The sequence below is a fragment of the Nicotiana attenuata genome, unplaced genomic scaffold (genome assembly GCF_001879085.1).
Source record: "Nicotiana attenuata strain UT unplaced genomic scaffold, NIATTr2, whole genome shotgun sequence".
NCBI lineage: Eukaryota > Viridiplantae > Streptophyta > Magnoliopsida > Solanales > Solanaceae > Nicotiana > Nicotiana attenuata.
In genome coordinates, this window is record NW_017671343.1 from 123,733 (window position 1) to 137,833 (window position 14,101).

Here is a 14,101-nt window from a genome sequence, read left to right on the forward strand (position 1 = left end):
TCATACCAACCAATCCAAAACACATTACGGACTTGCTCGAGGCCTCAAATCATATCAAACAACGCTTAAACCACGAATCGACCTCCAATCCAAACTTTATGAACTTTAGAATTTCAAACTTCTACTTTCGATGTTTAAACCTATCAAATCATGTCCGATTGACTTCAAATTTTGCGCACAAGTCATATTCGACTTTACGGACCTACTCCAACTTTCAGAATCGGATTCCGACCTCGATATCAAAAAGTCCACCTCCGGTCAAACCTCTCGAAAACCTTCAAATTTCTATCCTTAGCCAAATCTCCAAAATGCTCCACGGACATCCGAATTCACTTCTGATTGTGCTCCCAACTCCAGAATCACCATACGGAGCTACTCCCAGACTCGGAATCCCAAACGGATATTGATAACACTGAAATGCACTTCAACCCAAACTTATGAAATTTTTTCCAAAATGCTAACTTCCACAATAAGCGCCAAAACGCTCCCGGGTCACCCAAAACCCGATTCGGGCATACGCCCAAGTCCGAAATCATCATATGAACCTGCTAGAACCTTCAGATCCCGATTCCGAGGTCGTTTACTCTGAAATCTAATCCTAGTCAATTCTCTCAACTTAAAGCTTCCGAAATAAGAATTTCCTCTCCAAGTCAACTCCGAACTTCCCGAAATTTAATTCCGACCAAGCGTACAAGTCATAATGCCTGAATTGAAGATGCTCATGGCCTCGAACTGCTGAACGGCGCGCTAGGGCTCAAAACGACCGGTCGGGTCGTTACAGAATTTGCACTTCATGTATTCTGTCTTAGTCCTGCTCAACTTGAAACCCTTAGACTCAAGGGCCTGTCTCCAAACCTCCAGCCTCTCGTTAACGTTGCGTCGCGTCTCATCAATAAACACCATGTGCAGATCCTTCTTTGTATTCCTGTACTGTTCCACCAACCTCCTAATAAGGTGGATTGCTTCCGTAGTCGAACGACCCGACATGAACCCAAACTGGTTATCGGATATGGACATCGTCTTCCTCACCCTCGCTTCCACCACCCTCTCCCACACTTTTATAGTATGGCTTAGTAATTGGTTATAATTCTATGAAAGAGAATAATTCAAACCTACAAAAGACAGTAGCTATACCCTTACTTATTATGTGGATTTTTTTATTTTTGGAACTTCATTAAATTGATATGTTATTTAATTTAAACAAGAAATGGATTTATACAAGATACTTAATAATGAAACTTTCTCTATAGTTTAAAATAAGGAAGAATTTTATGCACAAATGTATTTGATTAAAGCTCCTCAATATCAGGGAGAAAATTGAAAAAAATTCTTCGGTGAAAAGAGAATTAAAAAAAATTATTTTGAAAAAAAAAGTTGAGTAATTGTACTCTAATCTAATATATAGTTGGTCCTATATAAATTTTTATTAGTTCTTATACCATGTCTACTTGATTATAGATATTTGTACTTCTACGGGGTCACTCTATTTTCTTAACAAATCTCCCTATAATTATTTGCTCAATTTAAGATTCCAAACTCTTTAAGTTATAATACACAATATATGACGCAATACATGGAGATTTCAACTACATAGGGTAAATAATATTCTTTATCTCTGCAAATGATCTATAATAAATTAAATCTTCGTGGTTTAAGAAAAAAATTATAAAAGGTAAAATCTTAATTAGTTTAGCTACCCTAAACATTAGGGTTTCATACATAGTTCAAATAAGGAAAGGTTTAATATCCAAAATTTTAGATGATTTAAACGTCCTAAATATTATAAAAATAGTTAAATTATATTTTTATCCAATATAAATGCCACGCCCCGAACCTGGGCCTGGATGTAACACGGCACTCGGTGCCTGACTACATGTGACCGAGCGAACCAACTGGCTGGCTGAATCAACATGTGGTATCATAACATACTGAATCAGAAGATAAACTAACACATGCTGATATACTGAAAGTGTGAATGATATAAATCAAAGTGCGAAAATACTAATACAATTCTGAAACATATTTGTAGCCAACATAGCTTAATATGAAAAGCCTGTGACTCTGTCTAACTGTTACTCTAGTCTATGAAGCCTCTAATGAAGTAATGAAAACACTGACTGCCTGTAAATACTGAAAGACCGTAAAGTAATGATAATGCCCCAAAAGAACTGGGGATCACCAAACAGCTGGTACGAGAATCCTAGCGCTCTGAATCATCAACCTGTAAATCATTACCTGCATTGTGAGATGCAGGCCCCAGGCAAAAGGGACGTCAGTACATTTGAATTGTACTGGTATGTAAAGCAACTGAAAGAAAGAATTATAAATGCTGAAACTGAAACTAAGCTGATAACTGAAATGATAACTATTGAAACTGAAACTGAAGTGAGAACTGGTAACTGAACTGATAACTGAAAAGATAACTGATAACTGATAACGAACTGATAACTGAAAAGATAACTAATAACTAATAACAGAACTGATAACTGAAAAGATAACTGATAACTGATAACTGAATAAAGGAAGTAAGGATATGAATACTCCCTCTTCTGAATGATGAACAACCTGTTTATCTGAATAAGCTACGGCCTCGGGCCCAATATATATGTGCACAAGCTACGGCGTCAGGCCCAAGTATACGTATACATAACTACGGCCTCAGGCCCAAAAATGCATAAAGCATAAACTAAGGCCACAGGCCCAAACATGCATAAAGCATAAACTACGGCCTCAAGCCCAAGTATGCATAAAGCATATAAACTACGGCCTCAGGCCCAAATACAGGTGTTCAACATTCAGGAATTTAAAATCAGAAACTGAGAATCATACTACAATACATGATAGTGAAATACTGAATAACACTGAGTTACATGATACAGGAATACTGAATAGGACTAGACTGAGACATGTATTCTTGAACTGATTATGAACACTGAAACTTCAACTATTTATGGCATACTGAGTAATTTACATTAAGACTCAGGGGCATCAAACCCAAGTCTATATTGAATACGCACTGAGCTCACAACGTTCAGAATGAAAGTGGTGAACGAGTTATGGAGATAGAGAATAGAAGTTCTACAACTCATAGGGGAACTAGGCTTAACTATATTTTTGAGGCAATTGGTAATGTCGTAAAAGAAACGTAGTGTAGGGAGAATCATTAACATTCCCAAACATAGAGAGTTAGCCTCACATACCTTAACTTCCTGCTCTTGAGCGTAATACAACATTTGCCAACCCGTTCAACTTCAATCTATATCAATACAAGTCAAAGTGATTCCATATTAGCAATAATACTCATGTTTTGGTCACTTGGACATTTTATCAAACACTTGGTAGCATAAAGCTTCATAGACTTTATTAATGGTGTTTCTACACCCAATAACACATTCTCTTGCTCTTATATAAATTCTAAAGTCTCAAATGGTTATAAATAGCATTATTCTTTATCACCCATAAGGTAATCAACACCCATAACCAATAATAACCAACCAACAACCCAAACCTATCACCGTTCATGCTTTTCTATCACACCCATCAACTCATATATCATGAAATAGAGTCTATAATCATTAATTCAATGATAGAATCAACTAGAGGGTGAAGATATTACCTTTTTGATGTTCAATCTTCTTGAATTTGAGTTCTAGGGTTTCTTCTCTCAACAATAGTGTCACCATCGAATGTCTAATGATATGGAAGGTTTACCCATGTTAATAGGATGTTGGAGAATTGAAATAAACATAGAATCACCATGAGAACTTACCTTGGGTGGTGGAGGGACCCTTAAGGAGTTGGGTTTTGAGAGCTTTCCCTTCTAGGGCAAGTTTTTATGTTTTGGGGCTGTGGGGGACGAAATAGGGCTAAAAAAATGACTTCCCAAGTCATCCACCGCGCCCCGGTTGGCGCGGCCGCGGTCCCGACCGCAGTAAATCGCTGGAACACTGCCTCGCCACCGTGGTCGCGGTAAAACGCGGCGGACCGTGGTGGTTGCATACCATTCTGTAAAATNTACGGAAGTCTACAACTCAATCCCAAAACCCGGAAACTCACGGGAACCACAGGCTAAATGAAAATACTGTAAAATGACTCTAATCTCCAGAATGTCTACATCAAAAGTATGATAGAATCTAGACACTACAGATAGAATAAGGAAGGAGACTCTTCGGTCTGCGGATGCTGCAGATATACCTCGAAGTCTCCGTAGCTCTACTCGCCTCAAGGATAGTGCGCCTGGGTGGAGGTACCTGGATCTGCACATGAAAAACATGCACAGGAAGGGCATGAATACACCACAGCGGTACTCAGTAAGTGCCAAGCCTAACCTCGGTTGGGTAGTGACGAGGAAGGTCGGGCCCTACTGAGATAAAATATAATAATGAATCAACAGTATGCAAAACTGACAATAATAATGAGTACAGCAGTGAGATAAGACGGGTTAAACAAGGCAATATCAAATACACAAAGAACGGAACAACCACAGAATAAGTACATCCCAATACCAATGGTAACAATGAGGATCTCCCAGGATACCGTCCTGTAGTCCTTTTCTCAACTGTCCAGTGGATCTCCCGGGATGCCTTCCCGTAGTCCATCATATGTGTATATCCGAAGGATCCCCCGGGATACCGTCCCGTAGTCCAGCTATCAATGTGCAGGGGGATCTAACCCGCAGTCCCAAAGTAAATGTGCAGGGGGATCTATCGGGAATCGAACCCGCAGTCCCAAAGTAAATGTGCGGGGGGATCTATCGGGAATCGAACCCACAGTCCCAAAGTAAACAAACAAGGGGGGGAGCTACCGGAATCCCACATCCGTAGTCCCAATGTAAATGCGCAACCACAACCAGAAGATATTCAGAAATGAAGTACAAAAGGCAAACATCAGGTAGTACTAGCCTAGCATGCTTCACGTAGTACAGTCAAGGCAACTTAAAAAATTAGGCAAGTTAAATCAACTAAACATGCTTTTCTAATCTAACACAGGTTATAACTGCAAGTAAAACAAGGCAAATATGAAGGAAACTCACTCTCAATATCTTAAGTAAAAACCGGGTTTTCAACAATTAGCTCAAGTACGCGCTCGTCACCTCACGTACAAGGCACTCAATTACCACATATCAAATCCTAAGGGGAAAGGTCCCCCACACAAGGTTAGACAAGCCACTTACCTCGAACCGGCTCAAAATCAACTAGAAACCACGGCTTTGCCACGAGTATCCGACTCCAAATGGCCCAAATCTATTCAATACATTTACATATCATAAATAACATCGCAAACAACTGGTTTTGCTATTTAATTCAAAGCTATAGCGTGAAATTAGGTGAAATGACCAAAATGCCCTTCAGGCCAATGCCTCGGAATCGAATAATTTTCAGATTTTCAGAATCCTCGTACTCTCAGGAGTCTAACCATATAAAAATCTCCCAAATCGGAGGTCAAATGCTCACTCAAAACTCAATGGTTTAGCCTATGAAGTTTTGCCCAATTTCTTCCAATTTTTGATCCCAAATTCGAATTGAAAGGATGGATTTACCTACAAAATGATGAAATATAATTAGAAAGGATTAAAGAAACGTTACCCAATAGTCTTCTCTTCAAAACCCTCTGAAAATCGCCCTTGCCCGAGCTCAATTTGGTTTTTCTAACTTATGAAATCAAACCCTCAAATTTTTTATATCAGAACAGGCGTTTCCGCTTCTACGGACAAGAGACCGCTTCTGCGGACCCGCTTATGCGGAAAATGAGTCGCTTCTGCGACTTTCACTAAAGAGCCAATGTCCGCTTATGCGGACCATTAACCGCTTATGCGGTTCCGCTTCTGCGGAATTTAAGCAGCTTCTGCGGTTCTGATAAAAGTCCAAGTTTCCGCATCTGCAGTTCTCTTTCTCGCAGATGCGAGGCCGCTCCTGCGGAATTTCCTCCGCATCTGCGGTACCTAAAAAACTCTGCCCAAACCCGCTCCTACGATGACCAGGCCGCTTCTACGGTTCCCAAGCCGCAGAAGCGAAAATACCAGAAGAGAGAAAAACCAGCTGCTGCAACACATCAAAAATTCTTCCGTTAACCACCCGAAATCATCCCGAGGCCCCCGGGACCTCAACCAAAAGAACCAATAGCACCTAATACCTCATTCAAACTTGTACCAACCCTTAACCACGTAAAACAACGTCGGAAAGTCGAATTAATCATTGATTTGAGCCTAAGAACTTCAAATTCCATAAAAATACATTTTCGATCAAAAACCTAACCAAAACACGTTCGAATGACCTGAAATTTTGCACACACATCCCAAATGACACGACGGAGCTACTGCAACTTCCGGAATTCCATTTCGGCCCTCGGATCAAAAATTCACTATCGGACTGGAAATATTAAAAAAATTTAACCTTCGGCATTTCAAGCCTAAATGAGCTACGGACTTCCAAAATACATTCCGAACATGCTCCCAACCCCGAAATCACCTAACTGAGGTAATGGAACCATTGGATTTCCATTTCGAGGTCGTCTTCACACTGTTCTGACTATGCACCATTTTTCAACACTTAAGCTCTCATTTAGGGACTAAGTGTCCCAAAACTCTCCGAAACTCAACACCGAACGTCCCGGAAAGCCAAAATAGCAGAAATGAACTTAGGGGAAGCAGTTAATAGGGGATCGGGGCGTTAATTCTTAAGACGACCGGCCGAGTCGTCACATTTATGCTTGGAGGGCACTCGGTTTATTAGGTTGTGGACCGTGGAGTATCACTTCGGTTATGGTGGTTGTTCTTGTGTGTTATGGGAAAAAGGAGATTATGGACCAGAAAAAGATTATTGGCCTAGTTCGGTACGATCAGAATCGGCTTGAGGTCTGTAGATGGAATTAAATATGAATATGGGCTCTATATCAGGCCGAATATGTTCATTTCAACATATCTCTCCTTATGGAGGAGTATTCGGACGTTGGATGTCATTTCATCGTCGACTATTTCATGTAATGATATATTGTGCCGTGTGAGTTGCGAAACGGCTTGGTAAATTTTGTCTGTGTAGAATTTCCGCGTGGCGATGGTGTTATGTGAGGAGGATGGCTCTTTAGTTTCAGAACATATATCACACCTAAGTTGTGCTTGAGTTTGTTAGCTTATGGCGCCATATGTCCCCTCAAGGATAGTGTTATGCACTCAGTGCGCTTATGACTGGTATTTGGTATTTTGTGGTAATGAGCAATTTATCTCGACGTGTATCTCCTTATGTGAATTTTATGTGTGGATCGGGTGGCACGCCGCCATGGGTATGTTGTTTGGATCGGGTTGCACGCCGCAACAATGTGATGATAATTACAGTCCCTTATTTTCTATTATGTGTGTTTTGTTTCCCATTTTCTGAGGAAAGTTCATATTAGTTGTGTGATTTGAGTAGTCCCTTCCAGAGTTCATTTTCTTATGTATTGCGTTCGAGTTGGTAGCCTATTGGCACATTGTGGCATCAAATGAGACTTTTGGTCATGTCCGGGGTAGCTTGTTGCTTGAGCAGTTCGTACTAGGTGAAACAAGGTTATTGGATCTAGATCAGTGCAGTCAGATTGTATGAAGTATATTAAAGAGCAAAGATCATTATTTGGGTTCAGAATGAGGTAATGTTCTTGTCAAGAGTGTAGCCTCAATGATTTGTTGACCCGTCAGTTGGTTATGAATTTCTACATGTCTCTTCCATCGTGTAAGTATTGTAAGAGTTGGAACAAGACTTAGATGTATCATGAGGTGCATTGTGAACATCAAATTCGGGGAAAGTCGGCTATTATGGTCAGAGGATGTCATTATGGTCCTGTGAATGACGTGGTGCATAGTATGAATTCAGCAAAGGTAGGCAATCTTGTATCGGTGTATCATGTAGTGATTTATACGGTGTTCTTGTATTGGAAGCAGGCCTGGCAGAGAATTTCGGATGTTGAAACTGGGCTCTAAGACTCATTTGTTTGAATAAAGAGAATATCTTTAGATTTGCTCAAGCTAATGTGCTTAACTGAGTTGTGGTAGCACGGGTAGGTGCACAAGGTGTTTAACTGTGGTTTCATATAACTCTAGCGAAGTTCTTAGCACTTCGAGGACGAACGTATGTTTAAGTGGGAGAGAATGTAACGACTCGAACGGTCGTTTTGAGCTCTAGCGCGTCGTTCAGCAGTTTGAGGCCATGAGCAGCTTCACTTCAGGTATTATGACTTGTACACATGATCGGAATTGAATTCCGGGAAGTTCGGAGTTGATTTGGAAAGAGAATTCTCGTTTTAGAAGCTTTAAGTTGAAAGAATTGACTAAGACTGGATTTTTGAGTAAACGACCTTGGAATCGGGATTCGAAGGTTCCAGCAGGTTCGTATGATGATTTCGGACTTGGGAGTATGTCCAGATCGGGTTTCGGAAGACCCGGGAGCGCTTCGGCGCCTATTGTGGAAGTTAGCATTTTTGGAGGAATTTCATAAGTTTGGGTTGAAGTGCATTACAGTGTTATCAATGTCCATTTGGGATTCCGAGTCTGGGAATAGCTCCGTATGGTAATTCTGGTGTTTGGAGCGCGATCCGAAGTGAATTCGGAGGTCCATGGGTCATTTTGGAGTCATTTGGTTAAAGATAGAAATTTGAAGGTTTTTGAGAATGTTTGACTGGGAGTGGACTTTTTGATATCGTAGTCAGAATCCAATTCCCGGAGTTGGAATAGTTCCGTAATGTCGAATATGACTTGTGTGCAAAATTTGAGGTCAATCGGACGTGATTTGATAGGTTTCGACATCGAATGTAGAAGTTTGAAGTCCTAAAGTTCATAAAGTTCGAATTGAGGTGTGAATTGTGATTTCGGCATTGTTTGGTGTGATTTGACGCCTCGAGCAGGTCCACATTATGTTTTGGGACTGGTTGGCATGATTGGTTGGGGTCCTGGGGGCCTCGGGTGGATTCCGGATGGTTAACAGATCAATTTTGGAGTCTGAAGAAGAATTGAGATAGCTGATATCTGGTGTAACCGCACCTGCGAGGTCTTGGCCGCAGGTGCGGAGCCGCAGAAGCGGCCAAGGGTCGCATATGCGGTTTGGGAGAAGGGGTGCAGTTACCGCAGGTGCGGCACTTTAACCGCAGATGCGGGAGCGCACCTTCGTTGAGGAGACCGCAAAAGCGATTTTTAGCCCTGAGCCTGGGACCTCAAAAGCGGCACGTGTGCCGCAGAAGCGAGGGCCGCAGGTGCGGCTTGTGCACCACAGGTGCGGTAAGGCTGGAGGCAGTGTGTTCTTTTAAAATCGGGAGATGGTCATTTTTCTCCCATTTTCATTTGGTGTGGGCAACTTTGGAGATCTTCATGTGGGGTTTTTTCATCATTAACGACATGGTAAGCTAACCCTACCTATCTTGAGTTAAATATATTGATTCTGTATGGATTTTAGCATGTAAAATGGTAGAAATTTGGGGGGTTTGAGGAAAACCTAGAAAATTTGTATTCTTGGACTTTAACCACGATTTTGGTCATGGAATTGAGAGTAAATTATATAATTGAGTTTGTGATGTTATGGGTATACTTTATCTTCGAAATATTTCGGAATTCGGGCACGTGGGCCGGAGGGCGATTTTGTCTACTTTTCGATCGGGGTTAGGAATTGTTATAAATTGGATTATAACGAGTAGTTGATCTCATATTAATGGGTTTACATAATTATTGGCTAGTGTTGGAGCATCTTTGCATCGATTTGAGTCTTCAGAAGGGCGTGGATTGCCGGTTGTGGAACTTCGGAGCGAGGTGAGTCTCCTTTATAACCTTGTAAGAGGGAATTGTCCCCATAGGTGAGTTAATTGGTTATGTGCTCCTATTTGTGGGGACTACGTACGCACGAGGTGACGAGAGTCTGTGCGTAGCTGCTATTATGTTTAAGTCCGGTAGTCTAGGACGCAAAAGCATGCTATACTTGGCATATTTGTAATCTTATTGACAGCTTGAATTGCCTAAATCATATCGAATTAGTAAATAAATTTCTAAAAAGGATTGAACTTCATTTCATTGAATTGTTAAGAGAGAATTGGCTTTTCTTTGGATAAATTGCTCCTTGATGAATTCTTGATTTGACTGTTGAATGTGTTTATCTATTGTGGAACGGGCCAAACGCCTCGGTAGATTAAATAGATGCATCTATGGTTGACGCCATTCGACCCTCTAGCAGTGCACGATTTAAATATTATTGGATCGGGCCGTACATCCTCAGCATGATTTGCGCATGCTTGTATTGCTTGCCTTGAAATTAATTAAAGTTGATATTGTTTCTTCTTGGTTTGAGAATGTATGTATAAATGATGAAAAAAGGTAATTTGGGAATTTCGCACAAAAGAACGGATGGTATACTTGCTTCACTCTATTGAATTACAATCATGTTTATATAAATCCTCGATTTGTTATACTATTGATGTGTAATTATTGGACAATTAATAAGTGTCGAAGTCGACTTCTCGTCTCTACTTCTTCGAGATTAGGCGAGATACTTACTGAGTACACGTTGTTTTCGTACTCATGCTACACTTGCTGTGCATTTTTGTTGCACAGGCATCTGCATCTCTAGCGGCCTAGTGGTCATAGCAGCATGGTTGATACGGAGACTTAGGTGAGCTTCACTTCTCGAGATGACCCGCAACCAGTAGAGTCTCTTTCAGATTTCCATATTTATTATCTGTCCTATTTGTATTCCTGGACAGTTGTTATATTATTTCGTTTCCTAGAGAAGGCTCGTGTACTTGTGATACCGGGTTCTGGGATGATAATGGGATTGGTTAATACTGAGTTTGTTAAAGATATCAGTATCTATTCAGTAAAACTTATTACGTATTGTTTAATGTACAAAAGGAACGATTTCGAAAATGTTAAAACAAGAAATTTCAAGTAAATTGGTGTTGGCTTGCCTGACAATGGTGTCCGGCGCCATCACGACCCTTAGTGGATTTTGGGTCATGACAATTATATCTTGCGTTATGGTTGTGACTTGATGCACCTTGTTCAGACTTACACAGTGTGTGGCTGTGGGATTCGGATCTTGTAATGAATTCTGGATGATAGAGATGGAGTTCTAAGGTTTAAGGCCAAGGTTGAAATGAAGACTTCTAATTATGTTGTGTCGGCGGGCTTATGTGGATCAGAGTAACATGGGATCGGCCCCAGGTTTATGTTTAGTAAGATTACACCGTGATTTGATAGCTTTGGAACGACTCCTAGCACGTTCGAGGATGAACGTGAGTTTAAGTGGTGGAGGATGTAACGACCCGACTAGTCGTTTTGAGTATCTGCACTTCGCTCGGTGATTTAGAGCCAAACTCTTTGTTCGAAGCCTTTAGAACCTCATTCTAGCCTTCCTTTATTTGCGTGCACAGTCCGGGTATTGACCCAGGAGGCTTATATGAAAAAAAAACTGATAAAAACAAGAATTTTTTCCTAAAAAGTTAATTTTAGTTGATTTCAGTCAACGTTTTGAGTAAATGGACCGAACCCGTATTTTTGACGGTCCCGGTGGGTCTATATTGAAATATGGGATCTAAGCGTGTGCCTGGAATCGAATTCCGAGGCCCCTAGCTTGAGTTATGAATTTTTATTGAAAATTAAAAGTTAGAAAAATCTAATGTTTTTAAGAATTGATTGAATGTTTGGCACTGTTGATACCGGGTCCGTATTTTGGTTCTGGATCCCAGTACAGGTCCAATATAATATTTTTGACTTATCTGTGAAATTTGGTGAGAAACGGAGTTGGTTTGACGTAATTCGGACGTCCGGTGGTAAAAATAGAGATTTCAAGGCTTTCTTGAAAATTTCATTCGATTTGGTGTCCAATTCGTAGTTCTAGGTGTTATTTTGGCGATTTGATCGCGCGAGCTAGTTGGTATGATGTCTTTTAGACTGGTGTGCACTTTTGGTTTGGAGTCCCAAGGGGCTTGGGTGTATTTTTGGATCATTGGGTGAGAGACTAGTAAAGTTAAGAAACTCGGGAGTTTGACCATGGTGAATATTGGGTTAAGACGACCTCTTTTCAGTGCTTTGAGTGCGCGAGCAGGTCCGTAGCGTGTTTTATGATTGAAATTCATATATGCTTTGTGTCCAGGAGGTTCCGGATGAGTTTCGAGGTAGTTCCGGATCATTTCGGAGAAGTTTGGGTTTTGCTGATTTCTGGTTATTCGCAATTGCAAAAACACTGTTCATCCACAGTTGCCAACCATTTGTGGCTATTGCGAAAACTTTGTTCATTGGGAAATGCGAAGTTTTGTTCGCAAATGCGACATCTGTAGCCTGTTAAGTGTTGAGAATTCCGAGTTTTTGCTTTATTTTTCATATTTTTGAACCCTAGCTTCGAGGTGAGGCGATTTTGAGAGGGGATTTTCATACCAAAATATTGGATAAATATCTTTAACCAATTTCCAACTATATTTCATGATTTTATACCGGATTTAACATCAAATTCATGGGAAAACTATGGAAAAATTTGGGGATTTTGTCAAAGTTTTGAAAAATCAAAATTTGAGATTTGGGAGTTGAATAAGACTCGGATTTGAAAACAAAACACATATTTGGACTCGTGGGGCTATGGGTAGTCAAGACCTACCTTTGGACCCGGGTTTTGACCGGGCAAGCCCGGGGTTTGACTTTTGTTGACTTTTTTATAAATTGAATAAAAATCATAACTTTTTTTTGTTGAAATTGTTTTTTCTTGCATCATGTGGTGTATTCAAGTCGTCATTGGCTAGATTGAGTCGAGCGGATGCGAATTTGTAGAGGAAAAGGCTAAGTTGAGTGTTGAGTTAGCCGGATCGAGGTAAGTGTTTTGCCTAGCTTTGTTGAGGAAATTTTTCCTCCTATTTGTCATTGTTTGCTAAATGCGGGGGTGATACATATATGAGATGACGGGTGTATATGTATGTGCCAGGGTTAATCATGCTCGGGGGTGAATTATGTTATATTTGTGTTTGTAGAATTTTGTGACATTCTGCTTAATGCCTTGTTTGACTCTTAGATACTAAGGATATGATATTAAATGATAGATATCAAGACTTAGTTTGTTATAACTTGACCAAACTTGATGGAAATTGTAAGAATACATTGATGTGTCTAATTCGGTCATCTCTATGCGAAATCATTACTACAATCGAATTTGTTGAGATGCTAGGCTCTATACTTGTGTTGTGGATCATTTATGAGATTCGTGGAAGTATTTGAATAATACGGTTCTTGAGGGTTGTTGAACCATTGTTGACTTGGAAAGTTGGGATTTGGAATATGTTTGGAATATTCGTTTAAGCACTCTCCTTGATGTTATTTGTGCTTCCTGCCTTATTTTTCATTGATACTCATATGCTTGGTAAGAAAGAGTGTAAAGCACGAAGGGTGATGCCGTGCTATTGTTTATACATTATCATGTGAGGGAGAGTGTAAAGCACGAATGGTGATGCCGTGCCATATTATTGAGAGTAAAAGCACGAAGGGTGATGCCGTGCCACATTATTGAGAGTAAAAGCACGAAGGGTGTTGCCGTGCCATATCATTTGGGAGTAAAAGCACAAAGGGTGATGCCGTGCCATTTCATTTGTATTATTATGTTTGTATGTTATGGTGAGGTCATGGCACGAAGGGTGTTTCCGTGCAGGTGAGGACGAGGGACATGCATTTTGATGTGATATCTGTTTTCCGTGTATACGGTTGTGCCCTTAGCTTGGGCTGTTATTGTTGTATTTACATATTTGAGGTGACTTGTTGTTATTGTCCTATACTTGATCTTTATCTCGATTGTTGTTGCACTGTCCATGTCTTTTACTTGCTTAACTTACAATTACTATGTCTATTTCTGCTTTTACATTATATGATGTATCTATTCTGTTGCACTTCAGTATAAGCCTTCCACTATGCTAGCCATTCATGCCCTTACTTGTTAATTTGTAAAGAACATGTGTTTTCCTCTTAATTGTTATATTTGTACTTAGTCCTCCAACATGCTAGTTAATTGAAGTTAATATTTCCTGTTTTCCAATTGTTGTTGTTACTCACAAGTTTTCCTCTTAGTCCTTTACTGTGACCCATATGTGTATCCTTGTCCACAGTTGCTACTTGCGT